A 16,516-nucleotide genomic window follows, 5' to 3' on the forward strand; every position below is an offset into this window, starting at 1 on the left:
AGTAAAAATATTACTACATCAAAGTATGACCCAGGGTCTTGGCACTTCTCTAGCTGAAGGAAAGCAGATATTTACATTCTTGAACTTAGAAGCAATATGCTTGTTAGGTTGGCCTGCTGCAATCATTAACTTATTCTATACCATACAGTATAGTAAACAATAGCTGGATGTTACCATACTGTTCTACAGCAAAAGCACACTGGCCCTGATTTAGGAAAGCTCTCCAAGGCTGGAGAGAATACACTTTCAGAAGTGAACTGGGTGATCCAGAAAACATGGAATGGATTTTTTAAAATCATTTGCTATTTGCTAGCCAATGTTTTGAATCCTGAACCAGATCCATTCCAGGTTTGCCGGATCACCCAGCTTCACTGATGAAAGTGTATTCTCTCCAGCCTTGGAGAGCTTTCATAAATCAGGGTCATTGCCCCTGATTCATCATTGAAATCCGCAATCGCTGGAAGCGCGAACGTACGCGCGGATGGTATGCATTGATGTGACTTTGTAATCCTCATTATTGTCAGTTTCATGCAGTTGTTCATTTCATTGCAGTTGCTGCAATGTTTCACGATTCCGGATCGCTAATACGAATGCGCGACCGATAATCCGATTTTGCTTGATGAATCAGGGGCATTGTCTCAAGGTCTCATGTGTCTCAAGGTCCTCACCTATAGGAGTATGTTCTTTGAGTATTTTTAGGGGAAATTTATTACTGTCACTCTAGTTATTACTGTTTATGCCCAAAATTGCCTATTGTCACACTCTGTAGTATTTGTCTGTGATTCCTTATTACTATATAACTTTAAGACCATTTGTCACCTACTGTCATTCTCTGCCAGTACCTATGTGTTCCTCTAACTATCCTCCTATGAGATCATGCAGTAAAAAAACTAATTCTCTGCTAAAGCTCTGTTGCTTTTTTTTTTTCAAAAACTAGTGCTATACTTTTAGACACAAAAAAATGTATTATTGTTTGTAAAAGGAATTTTTAGAGTAAGTTAAACAGTACCTGGTGCAAAAAATAACCTTTGAAATAACTGCATGTTGCAGCTGTGAAATCTTATCATAGCTAGCTATTTATTTGTTTTGTGGTCCAAGTGTATTTCAGCACATTTAGATTTGTGCAAATATATGATGAGCAACATTTTACTGAAAACTGATAAAATTGAACTCTAGGGCAATAAAAACTTCCCTTGTAGCTATATTTTTAAAGTTTACATTAATTATTACTTAAATACCACAGATTGACCAGTACTAATTCTAATACTCTAATAAAGAAATTTACAGCCGCAAAGATGTTCTTATCTAGAGGGCTTGGACCTCGCTCAACTTAAGCCTGAATATTTGGAGCTACTTAAAAACCCCATCATGGAGGAGGAAATTACTATTACTAACTATTCAGCAGCTACCATCGGCTAAAGCCCCAGGTCCAGATGGCTTGCCCTATTTATTTTTTAAAACTCTCCTGCTGGATCTTTTACCACATCTTCTGATTCTGTATAATGATTTTCTGAGAGGTAAACCAATTGCTCCATTTATGTTGGCCTCCCATATCACGGTTGCGCCCAAGCCTGGGAAAGACCCAATGGAATGCTCAAAATCGCTTTTGAATTCGGAACAAAAAATTTTAGCAAAAATTCTGGGTACACGGTAATCAAAATTCCTCTCCTCTCTCATCCACAGGGACCAGACAGGCTTCATACTCTTCTGGCATGCTAGTGATAACACAAGAAGAGTGGTTGATATTAATGATATTATAAATAAGAGGAGGTTGGCATCTCTAGTGCTCAGCTTAAATGTTGAAAAGGCGTTCGCCTTAGTTGGCCGTTTATGTTTTTTGTCCTGCATAAAATGGGTTTTGTGGGGTGATTGAGTCATTGTACAAATCTCCTTCAGCTTCAGTTAAATTACCCCATGCTTCATCTGCTACATTTACTATTAGAATGGTACCCGACAGGGGTGCCCCTTGTCCCCCCTACTCTTTGCCCTTTGTATTGAGCCCTTGGCAATCTCTATTAGGTCTAACCCGGACATTCAGGGTGTCCAACTCAGGGGAAAATCCTACAGAGTATCCTTAACTTAACCTTTAACTCAGCCAGTCACCTCTCTCCCGAATCTCACTTACCGTGAGGTGTCTGGATACAAATTATCAACCATTATTTAAAGAGCTACAGTCTCTCGTAAGTGGACCAACCATCTGCTATCTCTGCTTGTGCGAATAACATCATTGAAAATAATGCTCCTTCCTAAACTACTTTATCTGTTTGAGACTCTGCCGGTCCGGGTGCCGCCCCAAGCACTAAAGACTATGCAAATAGCGTTTTAAAATTCACCTGGGCACACAAACACACAGGTTAGCCAAGAATGTGGTGTGCACACCCATAGCACTAGATGGCCTAGGGGCCCCAGATCTGCCACGATGGACCTCACCTCATTCATCCAATGCATGTAGAAAGATAAAGGAATGTTGGATAGCTCCCATACACCCTAATTTTATGCTTTGGAGCTCGTCTCTGCTATTGGCAGATAAAGACCTGCTCGCTCTCATGGTGTTCACAAGGACAGTTTGGCGGAGTTGCCGGCACAAATATGGCCTTTTGTAACAACCCTCAAGACTGACCTCTGTAATCCATACCCCACTGATCCCCAATTGTTTACAAGGGGCAATTTCGGGCCCTTAAAGAGAAAGGGGCTTATTCCAAATTAGACACCTGCTGCATCCAGTAGAGAAGTGGTTATTTACCTTTCAGGAACTCTGTGAGAAGGTTGAGCTCTCACGCACATCTTTTTATGCTTATTTGCATTACGTCCAGTCCCTCCAACCCTTAGTCGGGTTCCTAAACCTGACTCCTTTTGAGAGGTTATGTGCGGAGGGCCCGTACACTATAGGTCTTGTTTCCTCTATATACAGTTTATTGCACAAATCAGTACGAGACACCTCTGGCAAGTTTAAATACATGTGTAAGTGGGATGAAGTGCTGGACCGAATGTTAGTTTCAGATGTATTGTTAGAAATCTAGGAAGTGGCACACAAACGTTCTATATGTACGCCGTATAAAGAAAATTTGTACAAAATTATTCCCAGGTGGTAACATACCCCAGATGTGCTCCATCGGTTGTTTCCTTGAACTGACCCCACTTGCTAGTGTTGTGGGGTTTCGCAGGGCACCCTGCAGAATATTTTTTGGTTTTGTCCCATTATCCAGGAGTATTGGTCTTGAGTAAATATGTTACTTTCAGATGTACTCCAGGAATAGATCCCTCTGGACCCTCTCACCCACCTATAAGGTTACCCTTTTACATTGCAGCCGCAATACACCCTTAAGCTGTCTTCTCATATTTTGGTTGCAGCATGCACTTGGATCCCATCCAAATGGAAAACTACTCGGGCCCCTTCTACTACAGACCTACCTACTACGTCTTAAGTATCTCACGGCCCTTACTTGGGACACTGTGGTAAAATTAAAGACCACTTGGGACCATTACCATGCCCAGATGCCCGTATGACTCTACCTGTCTATGACTCTACTCTATAACTAATAATATACATCCTATTTCATCCTATGTCACTGCCACATTTTACTACCATTCCACAGAACAGTGGGCAACAGGTAACATAGGCTGGCATGGAGAGGCAAAATAAAAGCTAAAACTTTGTGAACTTTGCTTAAAAGCGCATTTATCTTTTACCTTAAAAAGCGAGCTGCCTATACTAACAGTGGCTTTAACACACTGCAAACATAAATTAAATGCTAATAAATAGGTGTTTAATGTATTCACAAGTTTCAAAGTGTCAAAGATATAGATTAAATGAAAAGGTGTTAGCTATAGTGAAACTAGGAGGAGCATACAGATCAGCAAGAAAGCAGGGATAATTAGTAAACAAGTACAACTACATGTCAACATGAGTATATAGAAAAAGTAAAAAGCTTTTTTCTGTCTCTTTAACTGATGTTTCAAAGGGTTACTATTGTTTTGCCACCCTGTGATAAATTTGGATATAGCAATGTACAGAAATGTTAATGTTAATGTCAACTTAATACTATGTTTCAGTTGTAGTGTTTGGTTTGTGTAGGTGGTTGAAGTTATGGTTGAAGCATATATATAGGATTACCTAATGGCAACACCTACTATGATGATGAGATATTGACAGGATGATGAGTCCAGAATAAGTATAGAGAGCAGTATGGATAGGCTGTATATACCTTTAAGTAGGATAGTAATGATAGTATATTGGTATACATAATCTCATAAATATAGATCAAAGTAAGGAATAATAATAGGGAAAGATAACAGTAATGCAGTGATTATTAAGAATTTTTGAGAAAATATCGATATATCAGGATCTTAAATTTACGTGGGATGGATAGTTTTTTTATTAGAGGGTGAAAGAGAATGATGACTTTCAGTTAATTAGGTGCATCCATGAGGAACTTAAGTAGTTTGAAATTTTAGAAAAGCTCTAAAAGTATGTATACATGCATCATGATAGTATTATATAAACTGATCCTGTTTAAGGGTAAGATAGGGATATACAAGAATCTTACCGTGGGTTGTAGAAAATGGTTTCGCCCGTAGTTGGAGAAAGTATTCAATATCCAAAGGAATCTATGTTAGAATACCAGGGAGAGTTTATTAGGCTTATAACACAAAGTCTACTAGGTAAATAAGATTAAAATTGATAACATGGAAGATGAAATACCTTAGTTATTGCCTGTAAGTAGGTGGAACATAGCCTGCAGCTCACATTGGTGGTTTCCTAGGCAGAATGACAGCTAGAGGCTGCCTGCAAGAAAAACCCGCCAGATAGTATTGGTCGAATATCTCACTATTCGATTCAACATCTGTTATTGTGTTACTGTTACCTTTCCCTATTATTCTTTATTTTGATCCATATTGATGTGATTATGTATAACAATATACTAATATACTATCAGTACTATCCTACTTAAAGGTATATACAGCCTACCCATACTCCTCTCCATCTTGATGCATCATCCCATCAATATCTCATCATCATAGTAAGTGTTGCCATCAGTTAATCCTATACACATATATATATGCTTGAACCATAACTTCAACCACCTACAGAAACCTAAACACTACAACTGAAACATAGTATTATATTGACATTAAAAATGATATATAAATATATATCACACTTGATTACTGTAGAGAATTGATTGACCAGTCATATAATTGTATATATGATAATACTTATGTGTTTCTGATGTCTTTTAGATAATTGTTGTTTAATTGATATACACACACCATCATTTTCTGACATTAATCTACTCTATATACATGTGTTTTTGAATGTATTTAGACAGCAATCATCTCACTGTACCCCTGAAAAAGCCCAAGTGGCGAAATGTGTCAGGACAAACACTTGACTGTTGAATAATATGGATATCTGAACTTTGTTACTCTATAACAAAGTTCAAGATATGTAAACATTTTTTGATGTAATTATGTATGATGTATATTAATATAAATGCATAATTAATTTAACTGCCAACTGAACCCCCGTCTCTTTTCTGTATGTTTCTTTATACACCTCAACATGGTTAAAAGCTTTAAAATAAACACCCTGGCCCTAGTTGTATTATAAACATGGTCATTATACTCTATTGTTTTATTTAAAAACTTTGCAGTTGTAAACAATTTTATCTTTAAAAAATCTGTTTGGAATTAAGGTATGCTGTATTAATGATCATTAATGAGCCATTTTATAACCATGGTAACCTGACATTTGAAGCTTAGGAAAGAAAAATATTCATCAGGACTAATTATATACTTTACATTAAAGCAAAATTATTGCTGATTTTGAATATTCAAAATTTCTAAATCCAAGTTCAAGAGAGAGATCTTTAACTGTACATGGCAGACAGCTACTGCCTTACAAGAAACACTGTTGTTATAGGACAATAATTGCCTGTAAATAGGTTGTAGACTAGATCGTCATAGTTATGTATATATTTTAGGCCAGATCCCATAGTTGGATATGTGTACATGTTATAGGCTTTATTCACAATAGTCAAAGTTAAGTATAATTAAAGAATGCATGACTTCACAGAAGTGGCAATAGATAGACAGAGGGCTGTAAGCAGGTTCACTCCACAGGACAGACCTAATGACCATTAGAGTTTCTAAGGGTAATAATACCAATACAAGCCACTTTCATCAAAAAGGAAAAAGATCTTTGCAGACACCTAAATTAGGCGACCCCAACTATGCTTCCCCAACTCCTCCAGAATTTAAATTTTCAGTTTTCAATAAATTACTGGAGTTTGAATTAACCAATCCCAATCTAGAGGAACGTGTAAGACAATAGGTGTCCTTCAAATCACATGCATTAGCCAATCCTAAATCTCCAAGAATTCCTAATGGGGATTATTTGTATTAATTGTATTAATCGTAAAACTGGTAGCTGTATTACAGGCTTTTACCTACTAACAACATTATTTTCCTTTACTGTATATTTTGTTGATTTACCTTCCTATATTCATATTAAATAATACTGCTGTGTATTTTAGGTTTCAACTTGTTCCTTAATTAAATTGTGTGTTACTTGCTGTTATTTGTGTATGACCCTTTATTATTTAATATATGTGTGCATGTAAAGGGTTAAATAATATCTATATTTATGCAGATATTATTCAACACTGTTGAGCTCACAGCCCAATATTTATATTAACTCTAAGCTTGCAACTAAAACAGATAATTGGACTGCAAACCCTTGTCATGGAAATCAGTGAACAGCATTCCCTGGTTGTTAGGAGGCAAGACTTTTGACCTTTTTGTTAATATACACAGTGGGCAACAGCTGTTCACAATCAAATGTTAGTATGAAGAACAAGTTTGTTTGTTTCTAACAGTTCTAAAAGAAAAGGTTTGATGCTTAGTCTGATTATAAATCTGTACAGCAACATTAATTATGACCTGTGGTGGTCAAATGGTCTTCTTTCCGTTCTCTGACAGTTTATTGAATTGACCTAGTGTTTGGGATTATTTGTAGCCGAACGCAAAATCCGCTGAAGTCAATGACAGAAGCACATTTGGAAGCCCATCTAGTTAAAAAGGATTTCCATGTTCCCAAATCTCCCCCCCCCACCTACCTCAAAGCACCAGATTGTGAAAAAGAGGCCCTTTCCCCCCAACAATGTCTTTTATCAGGAGACAGGTGTCTGGTGTGGGCGAACAGGGGTCTGTTTTATCCAAAAGGGAAGTAGCAACGCACTTTTTGTTCCCTTCCTTTTTGAAAAAACAGATTCCGGAAGACCTTTTATGGATAGGAGAGGGGGTACATATGATGGCGGACACATTTCCTAGACCCAAGAAGGGTCTAGATTTAATGATGTAAGGAATGTGGCTATGCTAGTTTTTTTTTTTACAAAGCCTTACAGATCTGCCAATCTAGGCGGAAACCATAACAGCATGGCTGAATAAACTGAGCTGTGCTAGACTGTGCTAGATCAATGACAGTTATAGCATACGCCCCTGTGCTGAATGTACCACCAAACAATAAAGCTTTTATTTGGTCTGGGTTGCATGATCGGTGTCAAAAATGACCAAACACCAAGCCTAATTGTGACATAAAATACTACTAATAAAGCAATAGACATTCCAGTTAGGAACCTTGGCAAGAAACCATGATTTTAAAAACCTACATTGTACAGGTGATCAGGGTGCAGTTTCTCAATTAACAACATTTTGGAACGTCAAAATTGCAAATGTTGATTTTTGCCTGTTAAAGAGTCTGGTATCAGTTAGTTGGGGTCCACCTTTGGAATTTTTTTTTTTTTTAGACGTACAGACATTCCATTTTAATGTTAATTGGAGGATTGTTACACAAGTTTTACTGTAAGCTGTTGCAGCCATGAGTATCACCAGTGTAAAGTAATTTCACCTGTCAATTTGTTAATGATAAGCTTCCGTATGAAAACTATCAAACCTGAAAACTTAAGTATTTTGAATTTCTATTCCCATCTGCAATTGGCACCTGGAGTACGAAGGATATTGCGTACATAGTCGAAGGATGAGAAGGTTGTACCCTTAATCAAAGGCAACACCACCTTATATTATCTATGATCTCCTGTGACTGGGGTGTTGAATAAGATAGCCAGCCAACCATACTTCTTTTAGATTAATGGACAAACAATGCTTTGAAAAATGTCAGTAGTCACAGAGCCCTGTTTATATATCCCATGATGACATGACTGCTGCTTCTGCTTTTACCGTCTCTGCTTAGGGTGGTTCGGAAACAAAAGCTGGTTGGAACAATAGAATGTATGCAATATGTGTCATATCTACATCCTTTTTTCTGAGTAAAGTGCTTAATTTAGTAAAGCTTTTATCCTATGAGTAAAATGCATTACAAACTGGACTGGTGATTTTCACAAAGTACTTTTTTTTACACCCAACATTTCATGAATTTAAAATGACAAATTTCAAAACAAATTGCAAAATTCAATTTAAAATGATTATTTTTAGTAAACAAATCACAATAAATAGTTTATATATACAATTGGAGTCACTTTGGCAGCATTGGGGCAGTGTGAATCCATTCATTTGATTGGTTAACTTATAATTGTGCTATTGGTGGTTTTGGTGGTAGCATTAGGATGGTTAGTGGTAGTGCACTGGGCGGTGGATGTTCTGCAAAGTACCTTTCTCTTTATACCCACTAATCTCCTCCCCATCACTCTCAGACAGTTTCAATGTCTTGTCCAGAGCAACATCATGATTGTTGGTGTTCTCATCTGCTTTTCTCTCTTGTAGTTCCTCCTTCCTAACCTTTATAAATGTTGCGTGTCATCACACAGCTCATTTAGCTCACCAGCTATAAAATAGTTACATAGTAGGTTAGGTTGAAAAAAAAAGACGTAAGTCCATCAAGTTTAACCACTAGGGAAATACAGTGGGGTACAGTGTCAAATGCTTTAGCAAAGTCCAAGTACACTATATCAACTGCTACTCAACTGTCTACCGGTTTACTTACTTCCTCTTAAAAAAGAAAGTAAATTTGTTTAACAACTTCGGTCTTTCTTGAAGCCATGCTGACCATCACTTATATTATTATTTTCCAGCAAAAACTCCTCTATGTGGTTCTTTATCAAACGCTCCAGGACCTTTCCAACTATGGACGTTAAGCTTTTAGAAGATAGGAACCACATTGGCCTTATGCCACTCCATCGGTACCTTGCCAGTGACTGAAGAGTCTATAAAAATTAAAAATAATGGCTTTGAAACAACTGAGCTCAGCTCTTTGAGGGCACGTGGATGTAATCCCTTAGGTCCTGATGCTTTGTCAACCTTAATTTTTCCCAACTGTTTCTCAATCATATCAATTCTCATTTAAGGCAGTAACATTGCTATTATGAATTTGGACTTGAGCTCTTCCATTTTCTTTTATGTACACAGAGCTAAAAAAAGTGTTTAGTAAATCCGCCTTTTCCTTATACCCAGTTACTAACCCAGCAACATCCTTTAAGGGGCTCAGATCTGATCTTTTTGCTATTAATATATTTAAATAATTTTGGGGGGTTTGCCTTATTTTCCTTTGTGATCTTCTTTCTTTCCTTTGTCATCTGTCTTTCACTTTGATGTTTTGCACATTTTATCCGCTTTTTACATCTTTTGTTAAAATCTTTATAGTTTTCAAACGATGAAGGTAATACTTTATTTGTATATTTTTGGAATGCCCTTTTCTTGTTCCTTATGGCTTTCTTAACATCAGCTGCAAGCCACATAAGTTGAAGAGGCTAAAATTAAAACCTATTACCCATTGGAACTATTTTTTGTAGAACAGACTTGAAACATTCCTATTTCTGTTCTGTGTTCTTTGAGGACAATATTGTCTCCCAGTCCAAGTCACAAAGAGCCGCCCTTAATAATGCAAAATGTTCTATCTTTGTTTTTTTTCTTTTTTTTCTATCAATGTTTTTATCTTTCCTGTTTTTGCTTCCTGTTTACAGCCTAAATTAAATTAAATCATATTGCCACTGCTACTCAGATTCACTTTTATAAGCACATTTGTTATATGCTCTGCATTAATAGAAAGCACGAGGTTCAGCAGAGTATAATTTCTAGTTGGGGCTTTTATAAACTGTACCATAAAATTTTCTTGTATTAAATTCACAAATTTCCTCCCTTTTGCTGTTACTACAGTGCCATTACTCCAGTCAATGTTAGGGCAGTTGAAATCTCCCATGACTAAAACACTTTCACTTTTTGCTGCTTTTTCTATCTGTGCTAGTAGTTGATTTTCTATTTCTTCTTTAGCACTGGGGGTCTATAGCAGACTTCAAAAATAATTGTGTGTTATTCAACCCCACATTTACCTCCATACTCCACAAGGCCCATAATGCCTCAACCTCATTGCTTGTTTCATCCGCAATTTCTTCTTTCACATTCACTTTTAGATCACTTCTTACATAGACACCACCACCCTTTCTTTTGTCTTTGTCTTTACGAAAGAGAATATAACCAGGAATATTGATAGCCCTGCCATGCAAAGAACAAAGCATTAACCCTCCTAGCGGTAATCCCGAGTGTGACTTGGGGTGGATGTTACCTGCAAATAGCGGTAATCCCGAGTGTGACTTGGGGTGGATGTTACCTGCAAATAGCGGTAATCCCGAGTCACACTCCGGGTAGCTTTAACCTAAAAAAAGGACCACTTACCTCGCTTCGTTGTCATCCCATGTTGTCCTGCTGACACGTCCATCTTCTTCAATCTTCAGCCGCGCAATGCAGAGATGTTTTCCTGGGGTTTCCCGGTGGTGTCCGTACATGCGTTGGTGCTGGCAGGCAGATTGGCGAGAAATTTAAATAATTTTGTATTGGATTGAATAATAAATAGCTGTTTTGAGTCCAATACAAAGAAATTTTCTTATCATATATAACTATATTATATATATTATATATGCTAATTCTATTTATTTTTTTACAGATTTTTTTTTTAATTAAAGTTTATTATTAAATTTAATAAATATTGGACATATTTCTGTGAGTTATGCCTAAGGATTATAGCCTACAATGTAAAATAAATTTCCATGCAAAAAAATGTAACACTTTTTGCATGGAAATTTGGACAAAATTAAAACGCCAGTGAGGTTAAGGCTTCCAACTCCCCCATCATTTTTGCTAGACTTTTAGCATTGATGAACAGGTTCTTTAAACCATTGCTGCTTTTACCATCATTGTTTGCCAAATCCTTTTGTTTTTTAGTACAACTAGTACTGCACAATCCAATGTTTGTTTGTAACATTTATCCATAACCCTCCCCCCAACTATCCCCAATCCACCCTCCACTAGTGGCTGACCCATGACTAACCTTTCTGCCACCTTATTTAAGTGTCCCATCCCCCTCTATCCTAGTTTAAATATCCCTCCACCATTCCCCTAAATCTTTCCCCTAACACAGCAGTTAACCCGTCTGTTAGTTCGGTGGGTGACCTCAAAGAATGAGGAGAGCATCAAATAAGGGACATTGTGCTGCTGGTGTTGGTGAGCTCTGTTGCAGGGAGAGGACGTGGTCAATCTGTGCCAGCTACATGCCCAAATGAAACACCTTTCTCAGGTGCACGTAGGCGACAGAACGTTCAGCGTTATTTTGTAGGCCCGAATACCGGTGTACTTCACATTGTCTCCCACCCCGTCCCCTGCTGAAAGCACAGAGTTGACACCTGCAGCCAATGGGCATCTGTCTTTCACCTCACCCCCTTACAAATCAGCCAAGCAGTCTGAGCCCCAAGTCATGCATTAGTCTATTATACTTTTTGATGACTCTGCTGGCAGGGTTTCTGTGGGCTGTCCACATAGCCCTGCCCCAGAAGTGGTAGAGATTGAGTGCACCGACGCCCAACCACTTATGTTTCAGGATGTGGACATGGGAGGACCACCGCAGCACATCTCTGATGATGACGAAACACAGGTGCAACTGCTGCGGCTTTCTGAGGTGCAGACCGCCAAGGAGGGCAGGGGTGAAGAGGGAGCATGGTGCAAAAGCAGAGTGACCGTCCCCTAGCCAGTACGCCTGCTACTGCCCACCGCACCCAGGGACTGAGCAAACCAAAGCCAGCTCCAAGGAGCTCCCTGGCATAGCAGTTCTTCAGACAATGTGCTGACGACAAGACGCGAGTGGTTTGCACGCTGTGCAATCAGAGCCTGAAGCGAGACATAAATGTTCTAAACCTGAGCACCACTTGCATGACCAGGCATCTAAATGCAAAGCACGAGCTGCAGTGGCGTAAACACCTTTAAAAACCACATAAGATCTCAGGCTCCTCCTGCTCCCTCTTCTGCTGCGGTTTGACGCACATCCCTTGCCTGGCGCATGTGCTGAATTTGGTGGTGCAGAGGTTCCTGAAAAATTACCCCGATATGTCAGAGCTGCTGCAGAAAGTGTGGGCCATCTGTGCACGCTTTCGGCGTTCTCACCCTGCTGCTGCTCGCCTGTCTGCGCTGCAGCGTAACTTCGGCCTTCCCGCTCACCGCCTCATATGCGACGTACCCACAAGAGGGAACTCCACCTTGCACATGCTGGAGAGACTGTGGGAGCAGCAGCAGGCGATAGTGGAGTTTCAGCTGCAGCACGCATGGGTGAGTCCCTCTGCGGAACAGCACCACTTCATCAACGAGTGGGCCTCCATGCGGGACGTGTGTGCCGTGTTGCGCTGTTTCGAGTACTCCACCAACATGGCCAGTGCTGAGGACGCCGTCCTCAGTGTTACTATCTCACTTCTATGTCTCCTTGAAAAAACACTTCGGGCGATGATGGAAGAGGATGTGGCACAGGAGGAAGAGGGATCATTTCCACGATTATCAGGCCAGTCATTCACAAGTGGCTCAGAGGGTGGGTTCCTGCACCAACAGAGGCCAGGTACACAACTGTACAGCCAAGGCACAGTTCTGGAGGCTGAGGAGGATGATGAGGAGGAGGAACCGTGTTCACAGCAGGGAGGCACCCAAAGCAGCTCATGGGCATCACTGGAGCATGGCTGGGGGGATACAGAGGAAACAGACGATACACCTCCCACAGAGAACAGCTTGTTGTTGCCTCTGGGCAGCCTGGCACAAATGAGTGACTACATGCTGCAGTGCCTGCGCAACGACCGGCGAGTTGCCCACATTCTAACCAGTGCTGATTACTGGGTGACCACCCTGCTGGATCCCGGCTACAAGGACAATGTGCCATCCTTAATTCAGTCACTGGAGCGTGATCAGAAGATGCGTACAAGCGCACGCTGGTAGACGCGCTGCTGATGGCATTCCCACCTGACAGCGAGGGCTCAATGGAAGCACAAGGCGAAGGCAGAGGAGGAGGAAGAAGTTGCCAACCCAGCTGGGGCACCTCCAGCACCTCAAAAGGGAGGGTTAGCATGGCCGAAATGTGGAAAAGCTTTGTCAGCACGCCACAACAACCAGCACCACCAGCTGATACGGAATGTCTTAGCAGGAGGCAACATTTCAGCAACATGGTGGAACAGTACGTGTGCACACGCCTGATGGGTCTGCCCCATTCAACTTCTGGGTCTCCAAATTGGGCACATGGCCTGAACTTGCCCTTTACGCCTTGGAGGTGCTGGCCTGCCTTGGGGCCAGTGTATTGTCCGAACAGTGTGTTTAGCACGGCAGGGGGGGTAATCACAAACAAGCGCAGCGGCCTGTCCACAGCCAATGTGGACAAGCTCACATTCATTAAAATGAACCAGGCATGGATCCCACAGGACTTGTCCGTAGCTTGTGCTGAATAGGCAAGTATACCGGCCGCACCCAGCCATTGTTATACTCCAGCGCACTTTCTCTTTGCATTCTCTTTTCTATTTCCCAATGTTTTGGGGTCTTCCCAAATTTACAAAAAAAAATAAAAAAAAATAAAGGAATAAAAATAAAAAAACAACAAAAACAGTTTTGGCTACCTCCTCCTCCACCACCGCTTCTACCTACACCACCACGTCCACCGCCTCCTCAACTTCCTACTCCACTTTGACCTCCGCCTCCTAGTTCATTATAATTTTTTATTTTTTCTTCTATTCTGTTATTTTATGTCATTCCCTATCCACATTTGTTTGCAGGGCAAACGTCCTGCTCTCACCCCCGTTTTGCCTCCTTTTGCAGCCCTCTAGCCCTTACTATGACTATTTTACAGGCATTTTAGTGCCCCAAAGTTCGGGTCCGCATAGACTTCAATGGGGTTCAGGTTCAGGGTCAAGTTCAGGTCCCGAACCCGAACTCCCAGGTGTTTGCTCATCCCTACCTAGGAGCTGTTGCTCCATTTGTGCATACATATGGCAGACTGTGCACTGAAACAAACCTTCCACCTTGCTACCACTCTATTCCAGTTACAATGTTTGTTTACAAGGATTTGTAAAAGTTTACTTACAGTTTGTGGTTACTATAGGGATTTAACTTCTTTTGTTTTTAAACTCCTGTTTTTTCTAACTCCATTTGATTCAAGCCACTTTTTTCACCAGCCAAGAGTAAGCAAGGTCAAGGTGAGTCTGCCAGGAACTTAAATCACCTGTGAAGCCTTGCCTACTCCCCTTAGATAACAGCAAGGAAAAAATAAAAAAATAAAAACTATTTAAAACAAAACTGAGTCAAGCAGACACAACCCAACAGTCAAGCAGACACAACTCAGAAAACAAAAAACTGTTTTTTCTAACTCCACTTGATTTAAGCTACTTTTTCACCAGCCAAGAGTGAGACAAGAGTGTTGTCCTTTTATTCACACAAACTACTTATAGGAATACTGTGAGCAAACAGAAGAGGCAATTGAGAACCTTTGCCTTCAACAAGAGACATTGGGAGTCATGCAGAGGAATCAGAGCTCCCAGGCTCCAGGGTAATGTATCACATTTACTTTCATATTCTCACTACTGTGACTTAAATGATGAATGACCAAGCCAAAACACAAGGGGGTGAAGCTTTGCTTGAAAGAATCTGCCTCTTGCTACCATGTAAAACTTTTTTTTTTAAACAAAAATCAACTTAATGTTACTTTTACTTTGTCTGCTACCACTAGTAGTGTGTTTTGTAGTGGTACTGGGGTCCCTTTCTGCTATCCCATAATTTGGTAAATTCTGGATTCAGACTGAAGAAGTTTAGTGCGAGCGAAGGATCCATGAATGGTTGATCTCTTGTACCACCTACCTCTGTTTCCATTCTTTTTTGTGACCCAATGGTGACATTTTTTGAATAGCACAATTTGTGTCAACAAATGTATATCTATATTAGGAGAAAACTTTATTAGGAAAAATTTTTTTCACACATAAAGTTGGAAAACAATTGCCCATGTTTAACTGGAAACAATTGTGGTGCTTTCACTTGGTTAACAGTCAAATTGTCCCCATGCATTTTTCTCAAAGTACATTCCTACACACTTCCCCAAAAACACTTTATATCAGACACACATTTGAGACAGATCAAATTCTAAGTTCTGATTCAATCTAAACTATTAGATTACCACTATTTCTCAACAGTGTTGTCACAAAAATAGCTGTGTGGTGGTTAGGGAGACTTGTTAGAACATGGCCCATATGAGAAAGACATGTAATTTTTTGTACATAGAAGTTAAACTATATCAGTAAATGTGTGTTTTTCAATAAAAAGCTATGTGCATTTTAAAAGCTTTTCATTTTGTACAAATTCCCATATGTCCCCCCGAACACTGCCATTTTCCCTGGCAAATTTGCTAGTACTGCTGTTTTCAGTTGCTTTTCAATTTATTAATAAAAAGTCAGCAGGTGGCTTTAAAAGTGTGTTTTAGCAATCAACCACAATTTTATTTACAGAAAAACTACAATAATACCAACTGTTAAAACAGCAACAAAAAAGTTAGTTAACATATTTTAGCAAGTTTTCACCCAAAAAGTTATTTTGATAAATAATTTAATTTTAAATCAATTTCTCAGATTAATCCTCAATTATTTTACAATCCATAATAGAGATTGGCAATTTTACAAGTCACATTTGTTGTGTGATTTGGTACCTCTATAAATGATGTTCTCAAATTCTTAAAAATATTGGGCTTCTTAACTAATTTGCAACTTGTGCTTCCACACAGTACACCAACCACAAACACATATAAGGCTGCAAAATGTTTTTAGGGATAACAATCCTAGTTGTGTATACTAGGATCCTAAATGGTATTTAATCCTTTACAAATGGGGAAACATTTTTCCTGCACTGTAAATATATCTGTTTAAAGTGCTCTAATAAATTCAGGGAACACAGAACACCGTGGGCAGTGGCAGAACATCGGACTTGGTTCTCAAATCTCAAATGTGGTATATACAATCTGGTGAGGCTGCTTAGGCTCGGGGTACCCAAAAACTATGAAAGAGTAAACCAAACAATGATGTGACCTTTGGTTTGCTGTTACAGTCCATACATTATTATTGAGCCCTAAAGAAGGTAACTCTGGCCCCAAACCATATTGGCTGTGCTTTCTGCTTTGGACAATAAATTGAAATTTTTTTAACATAGTGGTTTTGGCACTCCATTCTGT

The sequence above is a fragment of the Pyxicephalus adspersus genome, chromosome 10, assembly GCF_032062135.1.
Source record: "Pyxicephalus adspersus chromosome 10, UCB_Pads_2.0, whole genome shotgun sequence".
Taxonomy (NCBI): Eukaryota; Metazoa; Chordata; class Amphibia; order Anura; family Pyxicephalidae; genus Pyxicephalus; species Pyxicephalus adspersus.